This window comes from Heloderma suspectum, chromosome 5, assembly GCF_057233095.1.
Source record: "Heloderma suspectum isolate Gila_16-S chromosome 5, 16-S_ref, whole genome shotgun sequence".
In the NCBI taxonomy this organism is placed as follows: domain Eukaryota; kingdom Metazoa; phylum Chordata; class Lepidosauria; order Squamata; family Helodermatidae; genus Heloderma; species Heloderma suspectum.
The window spans coordinates 103,365,663-103,378,794 of record NC_139462.1 but is presented as its reverse complement, the minus strand read 5'-3'; positions in this window follow the sequence as shown (position 1 = coordinate 103,378,794).

Genomic DNA, 13,132 nt, shown 5'->3' with positions numbered 1-13,132 from the left:
TTCTGTGTCTCTCTTTTTCTTTGTCTTTTCTTTGTGTATTTGTGTGTTTTCTCTGTATTTTTAAGGTTAAAAATTTAACCTGACCAATACTGCCTGGGACACCTTTAAGGTTAAAACCCTCTCAAGAAAACCCACTCACCCAGAGAAACACACACAGAGACCACAGGTGGAAGATGCTTCCAACATTTTTGTAACTAGCTATGTCTCTAGAACAAACATTTTGTTGATGTGCCCATAACATTATTTTAAAAGCTTCAGATGTGCCCACAGGCCAAACAGGATTTGGTAGTAACTTGGAAGATACCAGGGCAGGAGTAACTGTAGTCCCCTGAGTGCCTCCCTGGCCTTCACGCCTATGTTGGTATTGCTCTGGTGGACACAGCTGAGAGAAACCCCTCTCTCATTTCATCCATGGCATCTTATTTGCTTCCTCCTGTTATGATATGTCATGATATAGATGTTACTGTTTTATTGAACACTGCCCAGGAATCTGATTCGATGAAAAGCTGTCTTAAAATGTTTTAAATAAAATAAAAGGTCTCAGTAATACATGCCAGGTCAGCCCCCTCATCCATAATCAAGGCATGGATAATAGATTTCTAAATGATGTACTGACATGGCTATTTATAATGCCAGAATGTGGTGTAATGGTTAGAGTGTTGGGCTGGGACTGGGGAGATCCTGGTTCCAGTCCCCACTCTGCCATGAAACTCACTGGGTGACTTTGGATCAGTCACAGATTCTCAACCCAGCCTACCTTACAGGGTTGTTGAGGGGATAAAATGGACAGGAAGATGATGAAAGCCACCTTGGGTTCCTTGCAAGAGGAAGACAGGAGGGGTATAAACGTTGAATGAATGAATGAATGAATGAATGAATGAATGAATGAATGTTTCTAGGATGGCAGAGGTGGGACTTTCCTGATACCTGCATACAGTATATTCTTCTAGATCTCCAAGAGCTGTACCTGGTATCTCAAGAATTCTAATTCTAGATAACCCCAAATGTGGGGCTCTCCAGATCAATATAGTCACATGAAAGCAGTAAAAATAGGCAGAGCTACCCTTAAAGGTTTCTTTTTTTTCCCTTAAGGGAAATCTTTAGACTTCACTTCTCTTTCCCCAACCCTGTAATAGATTATCAAGCCCCACTTTGCCTACCTGCGTGAACATGTATGTGGCTTGTTGAGTAACTGCTGTATAAAAAACAGTATGTTTTCAAGACAGGTATTATTTGTTGAGTGTGATCATATGATAAGACTAGTGACGGGAATGTGGTTCTCTCTGTTAGCAGCCTATTTCTGCAAATACCAATGGTCAAAGAAAGCAAATTGTTTACACACAATCACACTTATACATAATCCTTTCCAGTAATGTTCACCAGCCTTAAGGCTCTCCCCATTCAATGCAAAGCCAAATATCACACCACAAAGGAAGGACCATTATTACCCAGTCAAAGTGTGCACTTTTATCCACTTTTGTTGTTCAGTCGTTAAGTTGTGTCCAACTCTTCGTAACCCCATGGACCATAGCATGCGAGGCCTTCCTGTCCTCCACTGTCACCCAGAGCGTACTTTTATCCACACCATTCCCTTTATTACCCTGCATCCAAACTCTCTTAGATCTTAATTCTATAGCTTCTTTGGAAGCTTTCTAGTTGGGAAGAGGAATGAAAACCTCCCAAAATAAATACAGTCGAAACTTGGTAGGCAGGGGTGGGGCAGATACGATTTTAGAAGGGGTAGAGTAGGTAGCGAAGTTAGGACTAAGCATTAACGAATAATAATAACATATAACTCTTTGTGTCACAAATAAATCTTTTGGTTGTTTTTTTTTTAAATACAGACTCCCAGGTGTTGATTGAATAGTTACACTACCATTATTAAATCTGTTTCCTTGTTACTTCTCCTCTAGTGGGTTGAGAAAACCGGTTGAGCATATTGAGAATCTCTGGTACCCAGGGAGAGTAAAAGGGCTGAAACTTGGGGTCAGTGGAAACTGATCCATGTGAAAGCAGGTGTTTCCTAAGGGGTTTGCTTCTCAGTTTCAGAGGTGGAGGCTGGGGAAAAGGTGGAACCCAGGCAGGAATGTCACAAGACCAAATATTTTTCTCCACATCCAGGGTAAAAGAACTATTTCTGGCTGGAGAAATATGTAACATGTCCCTAATATCGGCCCCTGTATCAGATGACTGGAAACTTATGCCAACTTTTGAAAATGGATCAAAGTAGGAACCAGGAAATGACAAGCCAGTTAGCATCTTTTCCATGTGAATTGGTGGAAGGAAGCAATATTAAAGATAAAATTATCAAGCATAGAAAAGGATATGGGTTCTGGAAAGGTAAGTCCTGTCTCACCAAACTTTTAGAGTTCTTTGAATGTGTCAGCACGTATGTGAATAGCAATGATCTGGTAGACATTGTATAGCTGGACTTTCAAAAGGCTTTTGACAAAGCCCCTCACCAAAGACTCCTGAGCAGACTTAGCAGTCATGGAATACAAGGAGAAGTCCTTGTGTGGATTGGTAACTGGTTAAAGAACAGGAAGCAGAGAGTAGGAATAAATGGACAGTTCTTGCAATGGAGGGATGTAAATGGTGGGGTCTCCCAAGGATCTGTATTGGGACCAATGCTTTTCAACTTGTTCATAAATGATCTGGAGTTAGGAGAGAGCAGTGAAGGGGCCAAGTTTGCTGATTACACCAAATGATTTAGATGGTTAGAACAAAAAGGGACAGGTGAGAGCTCCAAAAGGGTATATCCAAACTGGAGGAATGGTCATTAAAATGGCAAATACAGTTCAATGTTAAGCAAGTGTAAGGTGATGCATGCTGGGTCAAAAAATCCCAACTTCACATATACACTGCTGAGATTTGAGCTGGCAGGACTGGCCTGGAAAAGGATCTTGGGGTTGTGGTAGAAAGCTTGATGAAACCATCGACTCAGTGTGCTGCTGCTGCTGTGAAAAAGGCAAATTCTATGTTGGACATAAATAACTGCTGGACATAATTAGAAAAGGGATCACAAATAAAACTGCCAGTATCATAATGCCTTTATACAAATCTATGGTGTGACCACACTTGGAAGAATGTGTGTACTCTTCTTGCCACTATGCTTCAAAAAGGATACGGTAGAGCTAGGAAAGGGGCAGAAAAGGGCAACCAAAATGATCAGGTAGCTGGAGCAACTGCCCTATAAAGAAAGGTTACAATGTTTGGGGCTTTTTAGCTTGGGAAAAAGGTAAGTATGAGGGGACATGATAGAGGTGTATAAAATTATGCATAGTGTGGAAAAAGTGGGATAGTGTCACGTTCCTTTGTCTTCTCCCCTCTCAATCAAGATACCAGGCTTCAGGCTCACTACTTTATTAGTTAATGACCAGCTTCCTTACAAATGCAAATTCTAGAAAACTCTCAGGCTACAAAGGAAACAGCTATTCCACACAATTACAAATACCAACAGAGGAGCCGAAGTGGAAGTTAGAAAAGTTGCCAGCAGTTTGAACAAGAACTTCCCAGCCCGACTAGCATAGGGGGGATGCGCCTCCCTTACAGTTGCTCCCTCCTACATAGGCTTTCACGCATAGCCAACCTAGAGGAGCATCTGAGCTCCACCTCTAACTTTTCCTGCTTCGCTCTGCGATGGACCCTAGAATCCCTCAAATCACATCCCTCACTCTCCTCCTCCCGAGACCTGGATTCTCATGGAGGAGGAAAGTGGGGGGCCCTTCAAGTCGAGCCATCTGTGTGCCAAGGTCTTGAGAAGAATGCCTTGCCATATCTGAGCTCACCAGGGAGGAAGCCTCCCCGGTTCTGGCTGTTCCCATTCTGAGTCTGAGCCGCTATCTCCACATACTCAGATTCATTTCTGACAGACAGGGAGAATGTTTTCCCCATCATAATAGTAGAATCCAGTATCAATCAAAGAAGGTGTGTAGTGGGACATTCAGAATAGAGAAAAGGAAGTATTTCTTCACGTAGTGCATAATTAAAGTATGGATTTCACTTCCACAAGATATAGTAATGGCCACAGACCACTTTCAAAGGGGATTAGACAAATTCAGGGAGACTAAGGCTATCAATGGCTATCAGTCCTGATGGCTGTATGTTACCTGCAGTATCAGAGGCAGTATGTCTCTGTATACCAGTTGCTAGGAAATATGAGCAAGAGTGAGCTATTGTATTCATAGTCCACTTGTAGGCTTTCCATAGGCATTTAATTGGCTACTCGGGGAACAGAATACTGGAGCAGATAGGCCAGTGATCTGATCCAGCACAACTTTTATATACTTAAACTCAAAAATGAGATCAATTCAGCAACTGTTATCTGGGATTGAATTCAAGAGGCACATGTAACCATCCAGTCCTAGATTCCCTAATTTCCAGAATCATATTTTATCACATGCCATCTTCCCCACTCCCCAGAAAGTCATACATTCAAAAAGACAGATATAGGAAAGCTTACTTCACCACCTCAACGAGTAAAATTTACCTTAAATAATGTAAAGGTGTGTTAGTGAAGCCTTTGTTTATAACTGGTACAGACTGGACATTTTTGTTCAGTCTATAATTTGGTAACTTAATCAAGGCTTTCAGGAAGGCTGGCATATTATTGACTTCCAGGAAAGCATGTTGAAGCATATGTGTAAACTAGGGATGAGCAGAAGGGAGCAGTTCCATTTGGTAATTGTTACAGGATTCTGACACCCAGTTAGTTCTGCCCAGGTTTAGTTCCAGGCAGAATTCAGTACATGTGCCATTTATCTAAAAGCATTAAAATTCAATCTCTCTCTCTCTCTCTCTCACACACACACACACACACACACACACACATGCACGCAAAATAAAACTGGGGGAAACTGTTCTGCAATTGTACAAAACTGGCGAAATTGTACAAATATCTGCTTCTCTGACATTTGGGCTGTTGCAATAGTTTTGGGGAAGGAGGGAAAGACCTCATTTGATGGGCTTGGCTTTTCATGAAATCTTAAATAAACAACATTTGTTTTATTCCCCCCCCCCATTTAATGGTGCAATGGTAAATTTGCATCATTTCACCATTGCCCAAATTTGCAAATTAAACAAAGTGTGTGTGTGTGTGTGTGTGTGACCTTTCAAAATCATTTAGCAGGTCAGTTTTCCTCTGGAAAAATTCTGAAATTCGTCCACTCTGCCAAGTTCTTACAGGGAAACTATTCTGGACATATGGATTTGCAAAATCCAAGTGGAAGCAAGTTGAGATGAATTCTGATACCATCCCATCGCATAACCGCTGGTAAGTTGCAGCACTGGGCAAGAGTCCAAGGACTGCTGATAGCATTATGAGGCATGCTGACTTACCGCTTCACAAAGACCATTCTCTGGGCAGATAAATTTCCATCTCTGGCTGGTTGTTTTTAACTGTTGCAAATGTGAGAGGGGAGGATATAAAGAAGCCCTCTGTGGTTGCTTAGAAAGTGCAAGATTTTCACTGCTAATACTGCCCCCCCCATGCACAAAGAAATGTCCTCCCCACCCTCACAATGCCACATGTCCCCCTAGATCATAGTACGACTGTTCATTAAAAAGACCGCCATTTCTGAGCCCAGACCAATTTCCTTTGGGCACGCAGAAAGTAACATACCAGTTTCTGGAGAACTGGAGCAGGAAGACACTACTGTGCTCATGTCCTACTTGTGGGCTTCTCACGGGCATCCGGATGGCCACTGTGATCAGAATGCTGGACTAGACAGCCCTTTGGTCTGACCCAGCAGGGCTCTTCTTACAGTATGTTCTTATCTAATTTCCTGGAAGCCTTCAAGTGAAAAATTATTGCTCTTGTTTCACCCTAATAACAGTCCCTGATTGCACACAGCTTTCTAATTTGTGAAGCTGTCCTACGTTGCACTGAAATCAATAGGACCACTGTTGGTGTAAGTGTGTTATTATGGGATGAGATGCCAATAATTGAATCCACAGGCCTTCAAATGCTAGTTCTCTACCAGCAGAGGGCACCATTTCCCGCAAAATGTTCTTTTGGTGGGACTGCTGGAATAACAAAAGCTGAAGACAGTCTTAAAAAACAAATGAATCCTATAGCCTGAGAGTGATCAGGCTCATAGGGGAAGTCCAAGTGGGAACTGGCGGGAAAACAGACCCTCTCCCTCTGAATCTGACACTGGAAGTGACTGCTAAGTCCTACTTAATTTTATGGCTTTGTTTGAATTGCTGCTTTGGTTTTTATTCTTGTAGTGTTTTATATATTTATTGTTTTTACTGTTTTATTATATGGTGCCCTAGAAGTTTTTCTGAAGGGCGGCATAGAAATCCTTAAGTGTTGTTATTGTTGTTGTTGTTGTTAGCATTAAGACTGTGCAGGTATTATGAGCTTCACTACTGAACGCAGATAGAGGAGGGAGCAGGATTACACCCACTGGCCCCTAAAGCTCCCCAATCATGTGCACAGAGCCTATGGAAGTATAGTTTGAACACACATAGGCTGTTTCAGGTGGGGCCAGGGATTACTGGGCACAGTCCCATTCCTGTTTTCCCCTCTCTGTGCATACAACAGGAAGGCTCAGAAGTCAGAACATCTGCAAAGGCATAATGTTGCTTCATGGTAAATGTAGCCCTGTTTGCAGTACACATGCAAAGATCAGCCCAAGCAACGTGAGAAAGCGTTATGCTCCAGACAGCAGGCTGGGCTAGTGATGCACAAGATTTACTAATGTTTAGGCGAGTACTTAACATGGCAAGCTGGGGTGCCTACATACAAATAGAGATATTTGCAGCTCAGCCATTTCAAGCACTATGACAAAATGAAGAGGACAATGTTTGTTACCATGTCTGTGCTCACATGATAAGGAATGTTGAGGAAAAGCTTAAATACAAATAAAGAACTCTTCTCATTTATTGAGAGAAACATATGTAATGAAAAACCCAAAGTAGAGCCTGAAAGACCATCACCACCTGGGAGGACCAGGCTGGGAGTGCACCAGCATATTCTGATATGGTCCAGGGTATGTACCAGGACAAGCAACTGATGCAGACATACGTTCCAAGCCCTTAGATTCAACCCCTGGGCAAATCTATCTCTCAGCCTCAGTTGAAGTCTGCGAGACAGGAATATAGTAGCCCACCTTGCAGGATTGGTGGGTGGACAAATGAGATAAGGTCTGTAAAGTCCTTTTCATACCAAAATGAATATATTTACTATGCTGTTTTCTTTTCAATATCATTTGTGCTGTGTAAGAGAAATACAGACGCAATAGAATATACAACCATGACCCACAATCTAGCCCAAGCTCCCTTTTAAAATCCCATAGATTGCAAAAGACTTAAACATGCGCTGGAATGAAATCACTTGAACTTGCTGATGCTTAAGTTCATTTGGATCATAAAATGATCCTGTAGATGACCAGGTACTGTATTCTCAAGGGAATTAAGTGCTCCAGTCTGAAAGCTGGAACAATTGGACACCCTTTTCAGATGGGGGCCCTACATCTCGTGGGTATTACTTATCAGTCAAAGTCTTAATGGCATGAAGCAAATGTTCTTGGATGGTATTGGATTGACGGGTTGGGCTGAGGAATGAATGTATTTCCTAAAAGCTCCCAGGACCAGCTCCAGCTTTGAGAGGGCCCTGGGCAAAGTGTCCTTTAATGGCCCCCTCTCCTCTCTCGGTGGGTCCTGGCAGACTTATCTGGCAGAGGTGTTAGTGCTCCATGTGCTACGGGCAGCTGTGTCTAGCCACCCTTTTGATTTTCCACAATGCCCCAGAACAACACTAGGTCAGAAGGATTGTGGGACATTAATAGGGTGACTAGATCCAGCTGCATGGCACTACTCAAGAGTGCCAAACCGGGGGAGGGGGAATCAAGGGGGCCAGAGCAGGTATCAGCAGTGGGCCCTGTTAGGGCCCTGGCAGCTGCCCAAGGATGCCAGATAGTGAGTAACGGTGGCCCTGAAAGATCCCATCAGCAGTAGACATCAGAAGACCTGCAGAGATTTGTTGTTTCTTTTCTTGAAATGAGAACCAAGCAGAACTCTTCAACTTGATTGAAATGTAATGGTGTAATGGAGGGAAGGGCAGCACATGGCATTGTGGAGTGGGGGCTGGGGCTGGCCCATGGCCACCTTAAGAACATAAGAAGAGCCCTGCTGGATCAGGCCAAAGGCTTATCTAGTCCAGAATCCTGTTTCACACAATGGGCCAATCAGATATCCACAAGCAAGACTTAAGTTTTGGGGTCTTTTTAAACATAAGCAACATGGAGGATATGAGCCAAAATATACTGGTAGAAACTAACCTTTCAGGTAACTGTGTAGATGTCTATTGAATAAATAATATGAACCAATTTGATCTTGAACTTGCAGAGCAACTGAACACAAGTATGGAATACATTGTGAAACTCATTTTTACAGATCAGCCATATGGGTTGATATTGGAGAGAACATCCTATTCTAAGGCAAAGAACTTAGTGAAAATCTTCCACCGGTTCTTTTCACCAATATTCTGTTGAGACCATAAAGTATATAAACCTGAAACACTCCATAATATGCCATGCCTCTGATGAAATGAGCTATAGTTCACAACAGCTTATGCCAGAATAAATGTGTTAGTCTTTAGGTACCACAAGCCTCTTTGTCATTAATGCTATGGTTTTTGAAAAGAGAGCCAGAGTTTGAGCTTTTGTGGAAGGTTCTTGTTTTTAATTTTATCAGAAATCTTCATTTAGTATCATGTCATCAGTACATGTCAGCATGATCTACAGCTGTGTTTTTTTTAAAGAAGCAATTTACTTTGTTTCTTTGAGGGGTGGGGGCAGCACCAGGTTCATGAGGTAGCAATTTTGTGGGTTTAAAAATGAAATATCAGTATTGTAATAGCACCCCAATCCACAAATCTTAGCATGCAACAGCAGGATGCACATGAGAATCTCCACTTGCTGATCTTTGGACCAGATAGCTATCAGAGTTGGGTACTGAAGAGAAAACTAAGAAACAGGGCACAAGCTCAAGAAGTGTAAGAAACACTGGATTATCATCCATCTAGTTGCCACCATGTAGTATTTGCAGTTGTTTTTCATCGGTCGGCCTTCCCCAACCTGGTGCCTTCCAGATGTGATGGGCTGTAATTCCCACAATGCTCAGCCAACACATCTGGAGGGCACCAGGTTGGGAATGGCTGTCATAGATGGTTTGATCCCCTTATCCTAGGCAGTATTCCAGAATACAGAGCAAAGAGGAACAAAAACACTTATTACAGGAGATATCAAATCCTATCTTGGTCTTAGATATCAACTATCAGCACCTATTAATTCTAAGGTTCTTAGGAAACTGAAACCACCATCAGTTGTATTTAAACTTAGGTGAAACCTGATTCCATTTAGGGTACCCCACCCCAGGATGAATCATGTGCTCAGTAAGGGATGCCATTATAGGTTTTAGCAGGGGATATTTCATTGGTGAGAAGGAGGAGCAAGATCCTGTACATCCCAAAGGCCCAGTACTGGATACATTCAAGGGTAAGTGGCAAAACACAAAAACTATCAACAAAGGACAGTCACACACCCCATTTTATAATGCAAGTGGATTTGTGCCTCCAGCAAGCATACCTAATACATAGGCCCATTTAACTGTTTACAGCAGTAGCTTCTCAAGACAAATTAGATGTGATAATATGTTGGAATCAGGTCATTGCTGAGTTCTTACAAAAAGGCCAGCAATACCATTAGGTTGAGTGAGGCAGCCCCTCAGGCAGCAGCTTTTGAAAGTAATGAGTGATATCGTTTATTGTATTTTTTTCTGCCAGGGATGGGGAGAGGGGCTTGTGGGATCTTCTGTCTCATGTGCCGAAATAACTTGGTTGGGTTTGAGTACTATGTACTTACTTACTTGGGTGAGCGGGGGCACCATTTGCTGTGCTGCCAAAAGCAGCAAAATGTCTTAAAAAGGAAGGGAGGGATTTTAAAACTGCATAGTTAAATGGGATTGCAGGGGATAAACTGTTTTTCTCCTTCTGGGATTCTGATGTCAGGGTGGAAACTGAGCCGATAGAACCCCAGAGCAGTTCTGATTCTGAGGAGGATCAGCAATCCGTGGGAGAGGAGCCAGCTCATCCCTCACAGGCACAGCAGCTGGCAGAGATTCCTCCTGCCGGCATTCCTGAGACAGTGACCCTGGTAGTGAGAGAGTGTGGGAGGGGGCTTGCTAGACGTTTGACGCAGACGCAGGGAGCGACAAGCGATGGAGGGCATGGAAAGGAGGCATAGCGCCTGTTTGGCGCACAAGCAACGGCCGCCTCCCGTGGACCCAAAGGAAAGAGGGAGGATCTCTCCCTAGCCCATAAGTTCAGGGTCTTCAAGTGATTCTCCTTCAAACGGGGACCAACTGCCTACCCAGAGCATAGGCTACTCTGCTGTTCATTGCTTAGTCGCTGGTGATTAGCTTCTGAAACAGTCATTAAGTTGTAAAAGGATTAAAGCCTTGAAAAGAATCCTTTCTGTGTCTTGAGTTGGCTATTGGAGTGTACGGAAAGAGGCCGCTAGGGCACTCCTGACATCTAAGACTAGAAGTAACCCCAATGGGAAAAAAACAGTTGAGGGGGAGGGGAGGATATGGGATGGAGAAGGGTTCAGCACCCTTTTCTCCCTGCCCATGCTATGCTTTAAATTACCCTTATCTCACTTTACAGAAATTTATGACACACCCTCTAACATACAGATTGCACTACCATTATGTCTAGCTTTATGTGTAGATACTGTGCTTTGAATAGATAGTAACAGCCCGATCCTATGCTGTTAGTGTAAGTCCATTTCAGCAGGCATAAGTATGCCTAAGTCTCACAAGTTTGAGTTACAGGTGCTCCTGAGGCACAACCATGTGCAGCGCAGTCTGAAAAATGTGAGAAGGGACTGCCTACCTGCCCTCTCTGAATGGCACACCTGTTCTCATTACTGAAGCTAATCCCTGGAAGGCACAAAGCCCTTGTTGACCTACCTGCTAATTGCTTTATCTGGGAAGCTCCTATGCTGATTTCACCATACTTTTCCAATAGCATTCCTTCTGTTCCATCCACCTCCTCATAGCCTTTTATTTAATTACCTATATCATAACAACCCAGGTAATATTGTGTCATATTTTAAAGTGTGTGAAGATATGTGGATTTGTTAAGTCCACAGCCAAACAAGGTCCCATCCATCTCTGCAAGGTGATGTGTGTGGTAGAGCATGGTCACCTGGGATTTCAGCACCACATACCTGTGTGTGGCCACACAGACAGCTTTAACACACGTGCACGCACACAACATGAATGAATAGAAGTAGCTTACGAACTCAGATTTTAGAACCATGAGGAATGGTGGGAAACTGAGAAAAGCTGGACCGTCCCTGGACGTGCTGTGATTGACTCTTGCGTTCAGAAAGATCAAGACATAATAAACACACCTTCGCTGCAGGATGAGACTTAATTATAAACTTATTATTTTACAGATCACATGAAAAAACTCCTTTCAAAGCGGTTGCTTCGATGGCTCAAGACAGACTTCGTAATAATGCAGCAATGTTGCTTTTTGAACAGGATCCCAAGGTCAAAGGGGTATCTTCCAAATCAGAAACATAACTGGCAGTAATTTAAAGTTTATTTTGCAATTGTAGCAAGTTTGGGGAGTGGGGTGGGGAAACAGATTGTATGAATGATATTGCGCCAGTTCAAACAGAAGGGAAAACTAGCGATTGATCTAGAGGGTTTTGGGAGGCAGCCAAACATCACCCTGCTCATAGCCTTGAGATTCCACTCCAGCCCCAATCTTAAAATGACAGTGAGAACAAAAAAGTGCGTATATCTCCTGAAAAAAAGTAGGAACATATACAAAAACTTGAACTATAACTGAATCTCCTCTGTACACAAATAAAGCAGTATGTAAGAAAATGTAATAATCAAAAAGACTAAGGGCACAGCCTTATGCATGGCTGGCTGGGGAATGCTGGGAGTTGTAGGACTTTTTTCTGTCTAAACATGCATAGGATTGCACCCTAACAGTATTCTCACTGAGTTTTCAGCATGTTAACATGAACTGCAGTAAGATCGGATCCTGTATGGTTAGTATTTTGATTTTCATTTATGTATTTTTATACCTTTCCCAGTAGTAACGTATGGCTGTGAGAGCTGGACTATAAGGCAGGCTGAGCGCAGAAGAATTGATGCTTTCGAACTGTGGTGCTGGGGAAGACTCTTACGAGTCCCCTGGACTGCAAGGAGGTCAAATCAGTCCATACTAAAGGAAATCAACCCTGACTGCTCATTGGAAGGACAGATACTGAAGCTGAAGCTCAAATATTTTGGTCACCTAATGCGAAGAGAAAACTCTCTGGAAAAGACCCTGATGCTGGGAAAGATTGAAGGCAAAAGCAGAAGGGGACGGCAGAGGATGAGATGGCTAGATAGCATCACTGATGCAATGAATATGGACTTGAGCACACTCTGGGAGAGAGCGCAGGACAGGAAGGCCTGGCGTGCTATGGTCCATGGGGTCACGAAGAGTTGGACACGACTGAACAACAATTTTTATACCGGGAGATTGTCATTGTAAACCAATATATTTACAGTTTAACTTTCTGTCGATTGTATTTCTTCTTTTTGGACTTTGAGTCTCTCAAGACTCCCTTCCCCTTTACCCCCACCCTTACCCCACCTCATACCTGTGAGTGCCATTCTACAAGCAACTACTGTGAAGGGTTGCCTCTGCCTGATTATCATCTCAGGGTCTCCAGAAGAACGAGAAAAATTTCAGCATGAGGAACAAAATGTATAGAGCCAGGCCTTTATCTGGTTCACTTGGCAGCTTCTGTAATTTGCTCTAAACTCCCCCCCCCCGCAAAATCAGTCTCTTTCTGGAAGGCACCCACCACAACAGCCTCTTCTCTGACACACCAGATGCTGTCCTTTGCCCTCATTATACACCACTGTCCTCCCAGGTTTCTCCCCATGAAGCACCATCTTGTAGCTCCTGGAGTCCCTCGGAGAAGTCTTATGAGAGCCGGCATTCCTATTACTGCGTGATTTGGGGCCATGATGGGGCCGGTGTGCTAACAGCGGCCACGGCCACACCGGAGCCAGGAAACCTAGGCTCACGTGGCCCTTCAGCCGCGCAGCT